Source organism: Lactuca saligna, chromosome 7, assembly GCF_052625555.1.
Source record: "Lactuca saligna cultivar CGN05327 chromosome 7, ASM5262555v1, whole genome shotgun sequence".
Taxonomy (NCBI): Eukaryota; Viridiplantae; Streptophyta; class Magnoliopsida; order Asterales; family Asteraceae; genus Lactuca; species Lactuca saligna.
In genome coordinates, this window is record NC_136423.1 from 85,221,944 (window position 1) to 85,242,695 (window position 20,752).

Sequence of the window (20,752 nt, forward strand, 5' to 3'; positions counted from 1 at the left end):
ATGTGATGTTCTTTATGTTCTTAATGTTCTTAAAGTTCATGATAAGAAGATTCAAGTTGATTCTCATGAAGATGAAAAAGTTTTTTGCTCGATTGGAGTTCAAACCGATGATATTTTGTGTTCTTATGATTCGTTTGAAGGAATGATTCCTTATCGAAAGCCGGTAATCCAAGAAATTCACAAGTATCAAACTCCAAAAGAATTGATTCAAACTCAGAAAGTTGAAGTTGTGGAAAGTGGGTTTGTTCATGAAATTAAATCTTCAAGATGCAAAAAGATGAGAAAGAAAAAGAAGAAGAAGATTAAACGCAAAAACAAGCGGGTTTACTCACAAAAACCATCAATTGTTGTGAAGTTGAAATCCGTGAAGCAAATCTGGGTTCCAAAGAAACAATCTCCAAATGTTTCATTGAATTTGAAGTCAAAACTGCTACACCCATAAAATTCAACCCAAATTTAAATTTTTCAAAAACACTTTAAATCAATAATCATTACAACTTTGTTTCCAAAATAGTTTATAACATAGTTTTCCCAACAATCATAACAAAAGAGGAGGAGCTGGACGATCACGCCTTATCCTTTCCGCGATCCCCCGATGTACCTGAAACAATAAACTGAAACTGTAAGCCCGAAAGCATAGTGAGTTCCCCCAAAATACCCATACTCACAGCTATACACATAGAATCACAAGCAGCATACTATGGGTCCAGTAAACCATCGGGTTGGAATACCCCTAGACCACAACCAACAGGTTGGAATGCCAACATACTTTGGGTCCAATCATCCTCAGGATGGAATACCCCAGGCCCATAACCAACAGGTTGGAATGCTCATGTACTATGAGTCCAATCATCCTCGGGATGGAATACTCACGGCCCATAACCAATAGGTTGGAATGCCTAGGTCTATTGGCCTCCACACAAAGTAGATAAGCCTCAACCACCAAACAAATATGTGCACATATATATAATAGATAATCACATAATAGTCTATAGACGACAACTGATTTATGGATCATACCACATAGCACATAATACCATCCTATCTACCAGGATACCGATCTAACAGATCATACCACATACTACATAATATTATCCTACCCTCAGCTACTCGCCGAGTTCTTGCAATACTTTTCCGCTCGTTGAGTCACCAGAATAACTCATCGAGTTCCTAAGGCTCTTGGTCGAAGCTCCATGGCCACTCTTCCGGTGTCCCCCTCGAAGCTCCATGGCCACTCTACTCACTCGCCAAGTCCTCGACAATCTTCATGGGACTCGCCGAGTTGTTCCTCCAACTCGTTGAGTTCTAGACTATCTTCATATGACTCGCCGAGTCTCCCAAGTGACTCGCCAAGTCCCTTCTATCCTTCATCCATACAGATGCTTTTTACGCCATGAAAAGGTTCCAGATTGTAGATCTAGCCTCCTTAGGCATGCTTATCATGTAAAGTTGCATACTTTACGTGCATGCAAGGCTTTAAGTCCATTAAATGACAAAACTAAGCTTGCAATGAAGTCTCACACTTTAGGGAAGGATCATACTAGGCAAGGCTGATGACTTTATAGATCTAGAGACCAAAGGGAGTCTAGATCTGAAGTTACAACTTCAGATCTTAGCTCAAATATGAGAAGTCTCTCAACACACCCATCCAAAAGAGGTTTTTGATGAATATAAGCCAAAGAGAAAAGTCCAATACCTTCAAGAGAATGCTCACTGATATAGATCTTGGATCCCATGAGTCCTTGTTTCTACTTACTTGATTTCCCCAAGTGTTTCCTTCTCCAAAATTCCTCCTTCAAGATTGAACACACCAAAAGAACACACACACTCGATTTAGGGTTTAAGAGGGACAAGAAGAAGTAAAGGGGAGGCTGGGGGAGGCCAATAAGCCTTTAAATAGGGTGAAATTCCCCGAAATCTAGGGTTTCATCTGCCAACTCCTACTTGTCGAGTCCGCTCATGGACTCGGCGAGTAAATCATTAAAACACGCGGACCAACGCGCTACTACTCGATGAGTACGGCTGCCAACTCGTCAAGTAGACCCAAAAACAAAAAATATTCATTCATAAATCAATACTAGAGAAGCAAGGCATTACAATTCTCCCCCACTTGAACTAGACTTCGTCCTCGAAGTATGTTGGGGTAAACAATGATGGGTAATGCTCTCGCATCTCTGCCTCCAACTCCCATGTCCATTTGGATCCCCTCTGATGTTCCCACTGCACTTTTACCAAAGGTATCTCCTTGTTTTGTAGAACTTTCATCTTCCTATCAAGTATGGCCACATGCCTCTCCATGTAATTCAGTCATTCATCAACCTGAATATCATCCAATGGCACCACTGCCTCCTGATCTACGATGCACTTTCTTAATTGCGAAACGTGGAAAGTGTTGTGGATCCGACTAAGCTCCTCCGGGAGTTCTAGCCTGTACGCCACCTTGCCAACCCTAATAATGACCCTGAATGGCCCAATGTATCGGGGACCCAATTTCCCCCTCTTCCTAAAGCGAATCACACCCTCCCAGGGCGAGACCTTCAGGAGTACCATATCATCCACCTGAAACTCTAACTCAGATCGATGTTTGTCAGCGTTACTCATCTGTCGACTCTGAGCGGTGTGCAATCGCTGCCTACTCTACTGAGTTTTCTCGGTAGTCTGCTGAACTACCTCCGTCCGTCCCATCACCCTATGTCCAACCTCACCCCAGAAAACCGGGGTGCGACATTTCCGCCCATACAACAACTCAAAAGGCGGGGCACCAATGCTGGAATGATAGCTGTTGCTGTAAGCAAACTCTGCGAGTAGCAGGTGGGAATCCCAACTCCCACCAAAATCAATGACACACACCCTCAACATATCCTCGAGAGTCTGAATGGTTTGCTCGCTCTGCTCATCGTTCTATGGATGAAACTATGTACTAAAATTCAACTGTGTGCCCAGTTCCTCGTGGAACTTCTACTAGAAACGAGAAGTAAATCTAACATCCCGGTCGGAAACAATGGAGACTGGAACCCCACGGCGAGCAAAAATCTTGCGAACATACACGTCGGTCAAACTTCTCGGCCGAGGAACCCTCCCGTATAGCCAAGAAATGGGCACTCTTTGTAACATCACCTAATTTCTCGGCCAGAAAAGACCGATTTAATTTATGCTTTTTAAAATAAAACCAGAGAAATCTTTTTAAAAGATGTTGCGGAATTGGTCCCCAAAACAAAACATGATAAAAGTTTATCAAAACCTTCTTTAAGAAATGTATAGTTTCATTTCATATCAAAACCTCGGGCTGTCATGTTCCGATACAGATCAAAAGCATACACAAGACATTATAAGCCTTTCAACAGTTATTTACAACTATTGGCCTATAATCCAAAAATCCCTCATCGTCCTCCTACTATGCTCGGGGTCCACTACATGTAACATAAAAAGCTGAGTGGGTCAGGCTTGGGAGCCTGGTGAGCATATAGGGTTTTCAACCTACAATAATAATAAACTTACTAAGTTCATCAATCAACAATAACCCTGATTACCCGTTCCCAGTATCCTCACTTTACGTCCCTAAACACTTATCACAAGGGACCTAGCTTAAAGAATATCATCGGGATGGACACTACTGATAAGGGGTTTCCTCAGCTATACATGTCCTAAAGGCAACCATGAGGGGGATGAAGTATAGGGAATGAACACTCTTAGTTCATTAACACCTATAGGTTGCGGACCTGCTAATGTTTCCCACTGGACTATCTAGAAAGTCGGTGATCGTCATCCAAACTCCGCTAGATGATTGGATCTCAAAACACATCGATGCCTCTCATCAATTTTATTTTATCACACATCACTATCTTCCCATGCTCTACCCAACATATTTGTAGATAAAAATACTTATACAGTTTAAAACTTGTATAAAACATCAACTCAACAGTCACCTCAAATAAACAATTAATGTATTTACACATAGCATGTGTTATAAGGTAAATACTTCATATCTATGTGTAAAATTAAAGTGACTATACACTTACATGATTTGATGATAATCGGACAGCAATTCGTTTCCTAAAACGATCGTTTCTAATAAAACCTGGAGTTTTATTGAGAAACCGGGCTCTGCAAAAGTTGGGCTTCGAAACCGAAAAGATAATTTTTTTGGGCTTCTTGGGCGTTTCGTGGCGTATTCCGGAGCTTATAATCGATACTGGGCTTTGGGGGATGTTAATATGAAGAAAATATAGGAAAAGGGGTTAAAAGTGGCAAATTTTCAAAGTTACCCGGGAGGTCTCGCACCGTTCTATATATTGGGGCGAGGCTTTTGATCCAAGGGCTGAGAAGAGGCCACGCATCGCAGGGGAGGGCTCGCACGTGGGCTGTGCATGGCTCGCACCTGCAAGGGGCTCACTGTTGCCTCGTCATTGGATCGCGGTCTAGTCTGAGGCTTCGGATGTGGCTCTTTCTGCGAGGCTCGGACACGAGGAGTCGAACACGCGTCAGACCTCTAATGGACCGGACTTCGGATGCGAGGGCAGGCGACACGTCTCGCTAGGTGGCTTTAGTGACTCAGCAGAATTCGGATACGTGGTACATTCAAGGCGAGGGTGACGTGGCACTTCCGAGTGAAGCTTATCTATGCGAAATTTCTCGAATTTTGTGCCAAAATCTTCCAAAATTCATAACTTTCGCATACGAGCTCCGTTTTTGACGTTCTTTATATGCACACGTAGCTAAAATTACGCTATACAACTTCCCTTTAGACTTCGCCGGCTAATTTTGATTTTAATTTTTATATTATTATTTTTAACAGACCGGGACAGGAAGTCCGTTAAAAATTCATAAATTCTTCATCCGACGTCCATTTTCGTCAGACATTTTACCATTGTGCTACTAATGATGAGACCTTCGATTCTCATTTAGGTTGTGTTGGCTAAAAATCGTTCGATCTAAAATTCGAGTTTTTAGCTGTCTACTGCTATGCTGAAACTTCGAAAAATCGTAACTTCCTCATACGAAGTTAGATTTGGGCGTTCTTTTTATCGAACTTCTCGGTTTAACGAATACTACGAATTTTGTTTAGATCACTAAGGCTAAAAAGTAGTTTATCAAAAACTCACTTTTTATGATATTCAGCACCGTGTCGGTTTTGTCGCGAAACTTCGACAGGTCATAACTTCTTCGTTATAACTCGGTTTTTTGTACTCTCTATATCCCTGAAATCCTTGTTTCGACCACTAAAACTTTATGTAAAGATATCGGGATTATATCACACTTTAATTTTGATGCTTATTTTTATTCTTAATTAATTATGCCCTAATAATTAAGCATAAAACACATAATTCACATAATTCCTTTTAATTTCTTCAAAATGAGTTACAAAGGTTAACCTAGACTATCAACTCCATATAAGTGCCTAGGCTAGAAAGATGATTGTTACACTCTTGGTCAATCGATCTACGATGACCCATATATCATCAAACCCCTATGCCGTCCTCGACATTTTGGTAATGAAATCCATCGTGATCTGCTCCTATTTCCTCATGGGAATCTCCAGATGCTGCAGCATACCATGCGGCCTCTGATGCTCGGACTTGACCATTTTACAGGTCAAGCACCTATCGATGTACCAAGTGATTTCTCGCTTCATACATGGCCACCAGTAACTCAATCTCAGGTCCTTATACATCTTGGTGGCCCCTGGGTATATTGAGAAATGAGATTTATGAGCCTCCTCTATAACTATCTGTCTAACTTCACTGGACATCAGAACCCAAACTCACCGCATCGGGTCAATAATCCTTGGCTATCCTGCATAAACCAGGTGTTCTCGCCCTTGATCCTCTCCATCTTCCAGTTCTTCGGCCGCATGCCCTCAACTTGGGCATCTCGGATCAAACTTACAAGCGGAGAATCCACCGCTATCCTCATACATATCGTTGGGGTGGAAGACTCAATTGACTTGCGACGTAAAGCATCCGCAACTACATTCGCTTTACCGGGGTGGTAAATGATCTCACAATCATATTCCTTGACTACATCCATCCACCTATGCTGCCTCATATTCAGGTTCAGCTGATCCATGATATGCCTCAAGCTCTTGTGGTCCGTATATATGGTACAACGGACCCCATACAGTTAATGTCTCGATATCTTGAGGGTGAACACCACCGCTCTTATATCTAAGTTATGAGTAGTGTATCTCGTCTCATGCGACTTCAACTTCCGCGACGCATAGGCTATCACCCATCCTGTCTGCATAAGGACTACCCCAACCCTGTGATGGATGCGTCACAGAATACTACGAAATCATCCACTCCCTCTGGGAGCTTTAAAACTGGGACCTCGCACAACTGCGGACGGAGGGTCTCAAACGCCCTCTGCAGCTTAGGGCCCCACCGGAAATCCACCCACTTCCTCATCAGACGAGTGAGGGGTACTACAATTTTGGAGAAATCTCTAATGAATCTCTGGTAGTACCCTTCCAATCCCAGAAAACTCCTGATGTCCGAGGGAGATTTCGGTACCTCCTACTGCATGACTGCCTCGATCTTGGCCGTGTCAACCAAAATCCATCCTGTTTGATGAGATGTTCGAGGAACTAGACCTCTCGTAACCAAAACTCGCACTTCGAGAACTTGGCATACAACTGTTCCCATCTCAGAACTCCTAACAACTCTTTGAGGTGCTCCTCGTGCTGCTCTCGAGTCTTGGAGTACACCAAGATATCATCTATGAACACAATGACCGAGTGATCAAGCATCGGTTTGTAGACCCAATTCATCATGTCCATGAATACTGTTGGTGTGTTGGTGAGCCCAAACGGCATCACCACAAACTCGTAGTGACCATAGTGAGTCCAAAACGCGGTCTTCTACATGTCCTCATCTCTAACCCGAATCTAATGATACCCCGACCTCAAATGAATATTGGAGAACCAAGATGCACCCTGGAACTGATCAAAGAGATCGTCTATCCTTGAGAGTGGATAACGGTTCTTCATTGTCAACTTGTTAAACTCCCTATAGTCAATGCACATCTGGTGCGATCTGCACTTCTTCCTGACGAAGAGGATCGGTGCTCCTCATGGAGAGCTGCTAGGTTGAATGAATTTTTTTCCCAACAGTTCTTGCAGCTATGACGATAGCTCCTGCATCACTAGTAGTTCCAACCGGTATGGCGCCTTGGCGATAGGGGCTGCACCCGACACCAGGTCGATCCGAAACTCGACCTGCCTCTGCAGAGTTATCCCTGGCAACTCCTCTGGAAAGACGTCTACAAACTCCATGACCACAGGAACCTCCGAAACTGAAATCCGATCCGTGACTCGCGTATCCACCACACACCCGTGCTGAATATACTACCGAGCCCTGGCGGCGAAACAAAACCATGATCACACTTTGGTGCCCTCGCCATATACAATCATTTCTCCCCCACTTGGGGTTCGAACTACGACTCGTTGGCCTTCTTAATCTATCATGGCACCAAATCGACTAAGCCAATCCATCCCTACAATCACGCATACTTTCCCCATGGGAATCGGAATCAAATCAATTGGGAAGGATACTCCGAAGATCTCCAACTTGCATCCTCGGTAAATCGAAGAAGCGGAAAATCCATGTTCGTTGGCGATAGAGACTCACAACGGACACTCTAGCTCGCCCACTGGCACACTGAACTCCCTACTAAAATTCTGGGATATGAAGGACCAACTCGCCCCGAGTCAAATAGGACCAAAGCGAGCAATGAGTTTACTAAAAACGTACCTAAATACAGGTACAACAGATAAGCATAACACAAACAGAATAAATGAGATAAGGGAGAGAAACGTACCAACAACCACATCCAGTGCTGCCCTGGCCTCCTCGGCCGTAAGCTGGAAGGCATGATCCTGAGCCTTTGGAGGCTTTGCCTTAGTTGGCCTCCCATCAGTAATCCTCAAATTAACCGGTACTGGAGCCAACGCCATCTTGGCAGCTAGAAGAGGACATTGGGCCTTCATATGGCCCACCTGCTCACAGTGATAACACTCCTGATCGGTACGTCCCTGGATGAGCCTTTCCGCACTTTCCACAAGTGCGGCCTCGCTGTCCCCCAATCCTGGTATCGATGGTCTTTGGCCTCTTCGGTGTCGACTGCTACTGTGCCAGGGCCTGCCACTGCTCCCTCAACTGCAACTCGATCTCCAACTCGCCCCGTCTTGCAGCCTACTGTAACTCTAGAAGAGTATCACATCGTTGGATAGACACAAACTGTCGGATATCGGTCTTGAGCATGCTCAGATAACGGGTCATCTGAGCCTGATCGGAAGCAAACTCTAGGAAAAACATCTCCCTCTCAGTGAACATATGGGTAATCTCCGTCACCGACTCCCCATCGTGTCTCAGACTCAAAAACTCATGAGCCAATCATTCTCGCACAACCCTCGGAATGTATTGGGCGCGAAACATATCCCGAAACTGCTCCCAAGTTACAACAGCTCTCTGCTCATCAGAATACGACCCTGTCGTCAGCCTCCACCAATCCTTGACCCCGAGCCAGAGCAGGTTCAGGGCACCACCAGCCCTTAACCTCCCGAGCCAGAGCAGCCTCCACCAGTCCTTGACCTCCACCAGTCCTTCTGACCTTCTGGTCAGAAGGACACTAATATGTAAAGAAACATCCTTCCACATCGGAGACCCACCGTATAGCCTTGATGGGGTCCTAGGTCCCATCAAAAGTAGGGGGCTTCGTGTTGTGGAAGTCCATGTACTGGAAGCACCGACCGACTCCCACTCCATCTCCTGTCGCTGTTACAGCTGATGTAGTTGCCGCGGTAGCCGTCTCCGCAAGGGCTGCGTATTTGTCATCAAAATACTCAATCATGGCAGACTTAATAGTCCCAAACAAATCTAGTATCTGACCCCGGACAATCTCGACCACCTCTTCACGGACGATCTACCTGAATCGATCTTATGTCAACACTGTCTCCTCCTGACTGATAACCTCAGGGGCTACTGGGGCCTCCTGATTTCCCTGCCCTAATCCCGATCTGGATCCCGACACGGAATGCCTCCTAACCACCATACTGAAAAATACAACAGGAAGATATTAGATAATCCGCACAAATAACTAGGAGCTAACTCCCAATCCCAACCCTAGGGGTTGTGACTTCCTTGCTACGCGTATGGGTCCTGTGATTTCAGTAGTATGGGCCCATACTACCTTCCACACCTACCCATATTTGTCCCAAGTATCACCACAACACCCTAACAATATACATAAACATAGCGAATGCTCAATCCTCATTCCTAGAGAAAGGCTAGTTGTCTCACAACTGACCTACCGATCTCACACAACCCACCCATCCATGAAACTTCCACCAACCCTACAACACTAGTGTATGATAGCCATACATAACGCTGGACCCAATAGACTTTTGAATATCCAATCCTACCCTAAGCTCCCAATCAAACAAGAACAGAACATAAGGCTAAATCAAACATTCTCAGGCTATAAGATCTTAATTATGTATAACCGTGATGCATACACTAAGCAACTACAGTAATGATGTCAATTTCGTATAAGGAAATCCCTAGGCTATCAGGCATCATATAATCAGGAAATTCTATGATGTAATTCCTGAAGATCCCTAGCCCAGTAGTAGCATGCATTTCTAACATATCATAATATCAAATAATTGTATGGTATTTTGGGGTCTACTTACTGGCTCTGTCTGATCGTACACCCATCATCCTCCTTTACTTATCTTGAAAACCATTTTCGAAATCATTTTGAAAACCTTTCCTATATTTGAGACTGGATTCACATGAAGTATCCTCCAATTCACTCAAACCAAGGCTCTGATACCAGCTTGTTACACCGATAAAATTCAAGCCAAATTTAAACTTTTCAAAAACACTTTAAATCAATAATCATTACAAATTTGTTTCTAAAAATATATCAGAGTTGTCCCAGCAATCATAACAAAAGAGGAGGAGCTGTACGATCATGCCTTAGCCTTGCCGCGATCCCCCAATGTACTTGAAACAATAAACTAACACTGTAAGCTCGAAAGTTTAGTGAGTTCCTCCAAAATACCCATATTCACAACTATACACATAGAATCACAAGCAACATACTATGGGTCCAGTCAACCATCGGGTTGGAATACCCCAGACCCACAACCAATAGGTTGGAATGCCAACATACTATGGGTAGAATCATCCTGAAGATGGAATACCCTAGGCCCACAACCAACAGGTTGGAATGCCCACATATTATGAGCCCAGTCATCCTCGGGATGGAATACTCATAGCCTACAACCAACAGGTTGGAATGCCTAGGTCTATTGGCCTCCTTACAAAGTAGATAAGCCTCAACCGCTAAACAAATATCTGCACATATATATAACAGATAATCACATCACAGTCTATAGACAACAACTGATTTAACGGATCATACCACATAGCACATAATACCATCCTATGTACTACGATACCGGTCTAATAGATCATACCACATACTACATAATATTATCCTACCCTCTAGGATACCAATCTAACAGATCATACTAGCATAACATAACCAGATAACAATCCAAAGGGCCGACCTTTGTGCCTTGGACCCTTGAGTATAGTGAGGATAACTCACCTTGCGATTGCCGACTGGAAATAAAAAGCTCAACTCTCGAATCACCGCCATGAAGCCCACCACCTATGTGCAACACATTATAAGGTTTATAAATTGCTGAATACCCAGAAGCCAACTGGTCAACCCTTGGTCAAAGTCAAAGTCAACTGTCAAGGTCAACAGTCCATGTTGACCTCAACTTGTCAAGTACCCTCAACTACTCGCCGAGTTCTTGCAATACTTTTCTGCACGTCGAGTCACTAGAATGACTCGTCGAGTTCCTAAGGCTCGTGGTCGAAACTCCATGGCCACTCGTCGGGTTTCCCCCTTGAAACTCAAAGGTTCATATGGATCCAACGATTGGGAAAAACCCTAACCGACTTGCTGAGTCACTCTACTCACTCGCCGAGTCCTCAACAATCTTCATCGGACTCGCCGAGTTGTTCATCCAACTTGTCGAGTTCTAGACAGTCTTCATATGACTCACCAAGTCTACCAATCAATTAGGAAGTTTCCTCCTCACGACTCAATCATTCGTACCTACTTCCTTGCCTAAATTCTAATTTTGGGAGAAAATTCCCTTTAACAGGGGGATGATATGACAACCCGAAATTTCCATTCTGAACAAACCATATCAAGCCAATAGAAGTTAGAACAGTTACAGTGAAATTCCAGACTTAGGCTATAAGTTTGGCAATTTTTCAGGATTTACACTTAAGGAGATATCAGGAGAGTGGATGCACTAGGGTTTTGTGCAACACTGTTATTCCAATACTCTAGGATATTAGAGTTCATTCCGGGAATAAAAATATTTTCTGCCAAAAATCTCAGGGCTATATATAGAAATCTGAGCCATATTCATTCATTAGTTACATTTCCAATTAGAGAAAAGCCAAATTCTCTCTCACGGATGTTCGGGTTTTTATTCCAAATCGTGAGTACTTCTATCTAGTTGTATTATATAGCTTAGATTATGTTTTATAACCTCAAAATCGAATCAAAATCCCAAGATTTGGGAGTTTACCGCCCAAGAACACTTCGAGAGTAAACTCCATTTTAAGGGCCAAAAGTGTGCCCAATGTCCCTCAAAGCCTTGGAAATCAACATAGGGACTACCATTACATGTTTAGACCACCAAAACAATTAAGAATCAAGGGTGAAAGTGAGTTCACGGAAAAGGAAGTTCTTGGGCCGTGAACTCCATTTTTAAGTGACAAAATGCCCTAAAACCCCCCCTTAATCCAAGAGACTAAATTGGACATGTACCTAAATGAGTTTAGGACTAGCAAACACACTTACAACACCAAGAGTAAGGTGTTCATGACCCAAGAAGTTCTAGGGCCATGAACTCCATAAAATGGTGCCAAATGGTGCCATAAACTCTTCTAAAGCCTAGTACAAAAGCCTAGTTTAGTTCCTAGTTAAATTAGGGACTTGAAAACACCATAAACATCCTCCCAAGGGAGATTACGACCGTAATCTCCAAGGGATATCGTCCTAGGGCCGTGAACTCCTCAAAGAAGTTAAAAGGAAGCCCAAACACTTGTTTAAGCCTTGAAGCAATTCACCACTTGAGTTGTAATAATGTTAGGCTTCATTTAGGGACCCTATTGAGAATCTATGGCCATGAGTTTACTCCCCTGGGCTGTAAACTCCAACACATATGGTCTTTTGACCATAAACTCCCATAAGAGGTCTTCCACTCCTTTGTTGCAACCCATTAGCCTCCTAGCACTTGACCAAAAGTGTTTTCCTCGCATTAGGATGTTTTTACATGTTTAATTAGTGTTATAATCACTAATTGTTTATATACATATGTCTTCATATGTAATTAGGACCATTGTGTGTGTCTAAAGTCTTCACTTGACACCTAGCAGTCCTACCTCTTCAGTTCATCCGTATCACCCACAACAGGTGAGTTCATAACCCTTAATCAATGTTTTAATTGTTTTTAAATGTTTTATGGGGAGGATACAAGCAGAATTATGCTAATTATTATATCAATCACATGTGATTAATAAGCAGCATTCAAATGATTGGCTACTCATTAGCCGTTTTACCAAACAGTTTACTTCAAATGTTTTTCATAAACACTTTATGTGTTTAAAACTCCTTATTACACTGTACATTTTACAGGTTTTACAAAAATTACTTTATGCTTTTATATTATAAATTGCATGCCTATATATGTATATTTATATAAGGAATGTTTTAAAGACTTAGGAAGGCTATCCACCCTATTTCCTTTTCGCGCTTGAGATGTGGTCTGGTGGGATATCGGGTACCTGTCCGAAGGTGGTTTAAATATTAGTTATATATCATGTGTACATATATAGTCATAAAGGTCCTTCCATTTCAGCCAATGCCCTTGGGTAGCAAGGGTATACATTCCATCTTCATACGTACCAGTTAAATTACTAGTAAGCTACCATATGGGTAGTTTAGGAAGATACTAGAACCATTATGTAACACCCCCCTCTGGCACGTATCACAATATTGTCCGCTTTGGGCCACTCGGCACGAGGACTTCCCAGGGGGTCACCCATCCCGATACTACTCCCGCCCGAGCACGCTTAACTGCAGAGTTCTTATGGGATCTGCTGCCCTCACGGCTTTAAAACGCGTTGTGACAAGGAAGGTATCCACACCCCTTATAAGTAGATGTTTCGTTCTCCTTCCAAGCCGATGTAGGATCAGGTGCAACCCACCTTCACCCCCCATTATAAGGTTCGACGTCCTCGTCGAACACATCGACCCGTGCCATAGCTCTGATACCATTTGTAACACCCCCCTCTGGCACGTATCACAATATTGTCCGCTTTGGGCCACTCGGCACGAGGACTTCCCAGGGGGTCACCCATCCCGGTACTACTCCCGCCCGAGCACGCTTAACTGCAGAGTTCTTATGGGATCTGCTGCCCTCACGGCTTTAAAACGCGTTGTGACAAGGAAGGTATCCACACCCCTTATAAGTAGATGTTTCGTTCTCCTTCCAAGCCGATGTAGGATCAGGTGCAACCAAGGGGTGTGGATACCTTCCTTGTCTCAACGCGTTTTAAAGCCGTGAGGGCAGCAGATCTCATAAGAACTCTGCAGTTAAGCGTGCTCGGGCGGGAGTAGTACCGGGATGGGTGACCCCCTGGGAAGTCCTCGTGCCGAGTGGCCCAAAGCGGACAATATTGTGATACGTGCCAGAGGGGGATGTTACAAATGGTATCAGAGCTAGGGCACGGGTCGATGTGTTCGACAGGGACGTCGAACCCTACAATGGGGGGTGAAGGTGGGTTGCACCTGATCCTACATCGGCTTGGAAGGAGAACGAAACATCTACTTATAAGGGGTGTGGATACCTTCCTTGTCTCAACGCGTTTTAAAGCCGTGAGGGCAGCAGATCTCATAAGAACTCTGCAGTTAAGCGTGCTCGTGCGGGAGTAGTACCGGGATGGGTGACCCCCTGGGAAGTCCTCGTGCCGAGTGGCCCAAAGCGGACAATATTGTGATACGTGCCAGAGGGGGGTGTTACAAATGGTATCAGAGTTATGGCACGGGTCGATGTGTTCGACGGGGACGTCGAACCTTATAATGGGGGGTGAAGGTGGGTTGCACCTGATCCTACATCGGCTTGGAAGGAGAACGAAACATCTACTTATAAGGGGTGTGGATACCTTCCTTGTCACAACGCGTTTTAAAGCCGTGAGGGCAGCAGATCCCATAAGAACTCTGCAGTTAAGCGTGCTCGGGCGGGAGTAGTACCGGGATGGGTGACCCCCTGGGAAGTCCTCGTGCCGAGTGGCCCAAAGCGGACAATATTGTGATACGTGCCAGAGGGGGGTGTTACAAATGGTGAAGGTGGGTTGCACCCGATCCTACACCGGCTTGGAAGGAGAACGAAACATCTACTTATAAGGGGTGTGGATACCTTCCTTGTCTCAACGCGTTTTAAAGCCGTGAGGGCAGCAGATCTCATAAGAACTCTGCAGTTAAGCGTGCTCGGGCGGGATTAGTACCGGGATGGGTGACCTCCTGGGAAGTCCTCGTGCCGAGTGGCCCAAAGCGGACAATATTGTGATACGTGCCAGAGGGGGATGTTACAAATGGTATCAGAGCTAGGGCACGGGTCGATGTGTTCGACAGGGACGTCGAACCCTACAATGGGGGGTGAAGGTGGGTTGCACCCGATCCTACATCGGCTTGGAAGGAGAACGAAACATCTACTTATAAGGGGTGTGGATACCTTCCTTGTCTCAACGCGTTTTAAAGCCGTGAGGGCAGCAGATCTCATAAGAACTCTGCAGTTAAGCGTGCTCGGGCGGGAGTAGTACCGGGATGGGTGACCCCCTGGGAAGTCCTCGTGCCGAGTGGCCCAAAGCGGACAATATTGTGATACATGCCAGAGGGGGAGGTTACACATTACTAGAACGCGATATCATACAATGAGTCAGTTCATTCATGAGTCAATACTTGCTAGATAGAGAAAGAACACACATTACAGCTAGCACACGCAGAACATTACAATACATTACTTTACATTTACATTGATACGTTTACATAGAGATCCTGTTATAAGCATGCCTATATATGTATAATTATATAAGCAATCTTTAAAGGACTTAGGAAGGCTATCCACCCTATTTCCTTTTCGCGCTTGATATATGGTCTGGTGGGATATCGGATACCCGTCCGAAGGTCGTTTATGATGGGTTTTGGTCATAAGACATCCTATGTGCTCATACAAACCCTGATGCTTGGATCTAGGTTTCTCTATTGTACATGCTTTGAATCCAAGACTATAAACCCTAATTCTAGCATATGGAAATTGATATTAACATATAATTAGGTTTAAGATATTACCTTGATTATTATAGAGTAATAACAATCCTAATTCCTCCTTGAATTAACTTTGGAATGCTTAGAGTCACAAGTGTCACTCCTCTAATGGCTTACAAACACCAAGAGCAATTGGAGAAGGTATAAGAGAGAGAGAGAGAGAGAGAGAGAGAGAGGTTAGAATTCTTCCTTAGGACTTCTTGGGAAGAGATATACGAATTCATGAGCCAAGGGGTGTTTATATAGGTGTAGAGATAGGGTTTCAGTCATTATCCTTATCTAGTTGCTTATCCACAAAGCAACCCATAAGATAATCCTTGAATCCTTATCATAGTCGAATTCTAAGGCCTTATCACCTCAAATTCGTTCACCATATATTTAAGATAATCCTTACCTTATTTTGTAACTATCACATAATTACAAATCAGCCCCTCTAGTTTAATTAATTACAGTTGATCACAAAATTAATTCCTAATTAATTATTGACCAATATTAATTAAACAAATATGATTTCTCCTTTAATATATTATTCTTATAACATATTAATAAATCATAATATCCTCTCTCTCTTTATTTATTTCTCCAATCAAGTTGTTTTGGTGAAGGCAACCCAAAAGGACCATGCACCATCGGTTCAAGTACATACCAAAATAGTTATGGACTTAGACACTAATCCAACAGTCTCCCACTTGGATAAGTCTAACAACTATTCTGCGTATGACTTCAGATCCTGATCTGCAATCGTAGGTTTCCAAAGCCGCTGTCAACTTTGATCCTATCAGATACGTGTGTCCTTAGATAAGGGATCATATATTCCTCCATTCTAGATATCATATGAGATATGATTTCAAATCATTCTCTTTGTACTACTTCTCGATTTCTGATTTATGACGACTAACTAATTAAACAAATCAAATTAGCTCTAGCCCGACCGAGCATTTACGTTTGTCATCACTAAACCATCGAGGGGCCCAAAAGATATCGCTTTTATTCTTTGAATAAAAGGAATGGATAAACTTTGATATAATGCTTGCTTGCACTTACTAACCAAATCACACACAAAAATATGTTTTATAACACCAAGTTACTAGTGCGTTTACATATTATCAATGTGCAACTGATTAGCAAGATACAACTCACACATCTCAGTTTCAAGAATATAAGATGTTATCGTCTCACCAATCACTCGTGATATAATTCATGGAGTGATCCAAGTGAGCGTGGGTTTAATCCAATGCTCAAATCATATTCGTAAGCACTCATGAACGTTGCAGCAAACATTTGCTTATGTCTAATACTCTTTTAGACAATCCACACACCAATTCACGACAGTCTTCATTCATATCTACTTCCAACATATGAACGACTGTGGCCCGTTTGAATAATTCGATTATTCTTAATAAACTCAATTATTCTGGAAGTCAAAACATGCAAGGTGAAACACAAGAATAATACTAATCCCATATGGCCTCAAACCTTTGAGTATAAATGAAACTCCTTTTATTTATCACCATACCGATTACTCATTATTTGTCGTTTCGGGTAATCAACTTCTTACTTGAATTATTACACTTGTCCCATGCTCCTAGCATGCACACAATGTTTACCTATGGTTCTTACTTTGTGAAATAGACAAATTGAACACATTTCCAATCATTCTCATTTTACAACTCCAAATCCTTTTTCATAAGTGTAAGAATATCAAATTCTTGCTACTTATAGAATATGCTAGATTCTAACACTTTATGCAACGATCCTTTCGTAATGTCACTGCACCAAAGTCACAAAGACTATTGCCAATGATATTACAAAGTCCTCTATCGGAGATTGTTACAAGACAATTCCTTAGATATGATGTCCCTCTCTCTCAAAGTACATTCCTTTGAACATCCTTTTGCATAAAAGTTTCTAATCTAAACATAGATTTTCAATATTTACTTCCTAATATGAACACGCTTCCATATTTTCCTCATGACAACTCATTCTTAATATAATCTTTTCTATTTGTAATGATGTCAATATGGTCCATCCAATACCATGCTTCCAACTACTCACAAGCAACCAATCCTCGTCGAACTTTGGATTGTCCTTTGATAGTTGTTAATTATTTTAGTCAAAACAAATTCTAGTCCCTTTTCCCTCTAAATGCGCTAGACATTTGGAAAATTTTAGAATGGTCAACCATTAAAGCATTTGCAATCGATCCTATACCCGAAGCGTATGGGACACGATGCACAATGTTTTATTTGCTATGTTCTCAAAATTCGAATTGTGAAAAGGAATTCCATAATCATAATCGAAATTTTAAGAACACACTATGTATCTTTGACTAAATTTATTAACATTTCTCAACCTAAGCCTTTAGATTTGAAATGAAGCATAATATTCTCTCCCTTAATTATAGCAAAACAACTTTACAACCCTTACGACTTTGCAAGGTATAACTCTTGTTTTTCTATAATTAATATTGCCAACTTGCAATACTTTCCATAATAATCATACAACCATAACTTTTATGATCCCACTATCATGATGATTATTATAAAACATAACCCTTATGCTTCCACTAGCTTCGACATGTATTCATAAACATCTTAACTTTCAGAAAAACAATACCTATTGAATTTCTTAAGTCCATGTTTCTAATACTTAGTGCTTTGATAATCTTTTATCAAGACTTCTTGAACTTATACACCTTTGCCTTAGATAGTGCATATGTGTCTCTTAACAATTAAGACTAATTTCCAAACCTCACAATTCAAATTATGGAAAGGGATACCGTAACCATAATCGAATTCGAGGATGCAATTTTACAATCACTATCTTCTTAAAATCTTTCTTAGTGAAATCATTTCCTCACAATCATTTTCATGAAGGAGGAAATCTTATGACACTTAGATTTAAACGGTGTATGTGTTCCTGTCCATGTGAATTTGTTAAAACCAAAGTTTACAACAAATTCAAACTCATATGGACCGAACTTTCTTAATCTTGATTTCTTGCCTTATGGTAGTACAGCTGCCTACCACGTCTTCCAAGTAGTTAAGCAGCTCACCTTTTCCTATCAATGTACCTTTCATTGATTAAGGTGTTTTGCCTTTTATGCGTTCAAAATGAGAACTCATAGGACTCACGTGCATAATTAACTCAATTGGAACAACACAGAATCAAAATATTGTCAACACGATAGGTTGTAAACCTCAACTCGTGTGCTAGTGATGATCGATAAGGTTTATTTGATTTGTTCTTGAAACCTTTCAAGACCATTAAGACCCCCACTGACTCCTTGACATATAAGATTCTCTTGTCAATAAACATTTGTTGACAACCAAATATTCAAGAGTTAGTGTTGCTTTTATCAAAACACTTCATAAATTTGTCCTAGTTAGCCTTTGTCTTATCCAAGACATCACAACTTTCCACATTTGATGAATGTTATAAACCTTTAATACTTTTCACTCATTCCCACAATCTTAACTTTAAGACCTGTTATTGGAACAAAGTATGATAGACTTCTTGATTTTTCAATTTCTTCAATTCTTGATTCCTCTTCTCAAACATACAATTGTACTAAGAGTTACTTAGAGAATCAATTGAGATATGGTTCTTAATCATTAAGACCTATCATAAAGCATAAAAGCTACTCTCCCTTCTTCTTAGAATGGAGAAACTTTTATCTTTCTTCCTACTTGACTCTTCTTATTCATTCTGCTATTGATTTAAACATTTTCAATCAATTTAGAATTACACTTAATCATATTTACTAAACCTTTAGTAAATCATGATGAATGTCTTTATTACTCTTATGGTGGACTTTGATCAACACGCAACTTTGTGTACTTGATCTCCTAGTCCTTCACTTGACACTTTGTCAATGAATTAGTCTAATTTCCAAAATATGAAATTTCTCATTCATCGTGCAACCAAGTTGCATGATTCCAAGTTTCTGTCCAATTGAAACTTGGGCGATGAGAAACTCTCCCTATTTGGTAACTTCTCGACATTTCCATAAATAACATAACTAAGAATCATATCCATTCGTTGTAGAAATATGCAAAACTCAATTTTCATAACGATTTCATTGCAAGGAAGCAAACAAATAAGTCAAAATTTATTTTATTTATAAAAGCAGCGGAAAAACATTTGTCCTTACAATGCAAATCTATTGAAAACTATGTAATAGGAAAGTTTCTAACAACTCTATCATAACTATCTAAGCTCAAAATCTAATCTTCAAGTTCATGCGATCGAGATCAATTTCTTTGTGATTAGACTCATCTTGTTCTTTCATCAAGCTTCCTTTCTTTTCATCGATCCTACAAAACATTCAAATGCAATCTTATCACATCATGTATTAAGAATCAACGAATAGGAACTTAATTTAGATAGTGGATTTTACCTTAAGCGCAACCATACACTTTGACTCTCCCATCTTCTGGACTCTTCAGGCTCTTTGGGCAGACTTGTATCCAACGCCCTTTCTTTTGGCAACAAACGCAGGTCGGTTCTCCTAGAACGTCCTCAGAAGTATGGTTGGTTGACTTTCCCAACAAATACGCTCCATTGCTTCGCCAAATCATTTCTAATTCAGCACTAATGAGCATGTAAGTTAGGTCAATGAGGTTGTCGTCATGATCCATCATATAATACTTTCTTTTGAACTCATTATATGATTCTGGAAGTGACTGCAAAACCCAATTCACAGCCAACTCATCCGGGAATGACACACCCAACATTATCAACCTATCAATGTGTGATTTCATTCCTAGAACGTGGGCACACACGGGTTTACCATCTTCATGTTTCATTTCCAATAAGGCTTTAGTGATATTGAACCTTTAAATTCTTTGATCTTGTGGGTTAGGGAGAATAATTGGAGGAGGTGGAGGAAGTGAAGCATGATATCTTGTTCCTCGATCGAATCGTGGAATACCATCTTCATGTGGAATGCTCGTTCCACGGGATTTGGGAAGACCATGATTGTCGAACTTTGACATCTATAAAACGGGAGAAAACGAATTCAAGTTAGTTGATCGATTGAGTCCTTAGTAAATCACCCAAATAAGATACTAAGGCTAGGACCCAACACAATACGCTGCAACCTAGAAAAGGGATGTCGTAATCTATTTGCAGAATATTTGAAGGTAAGTGAATGATGATTCACTAATTTCCACCATGAAAAACGAAAAAGAAATTTAAGTTTTAAATCTATGAAAACTCCTAGATCCTTTGAGATTCATTGAACTTTTAATGGCATGTTTAAATCTCGATATGCCCCTCTAGTTTGTGACTGGGATGCCAAGGATCACAAAGCGGGTGTGAATAACCATGC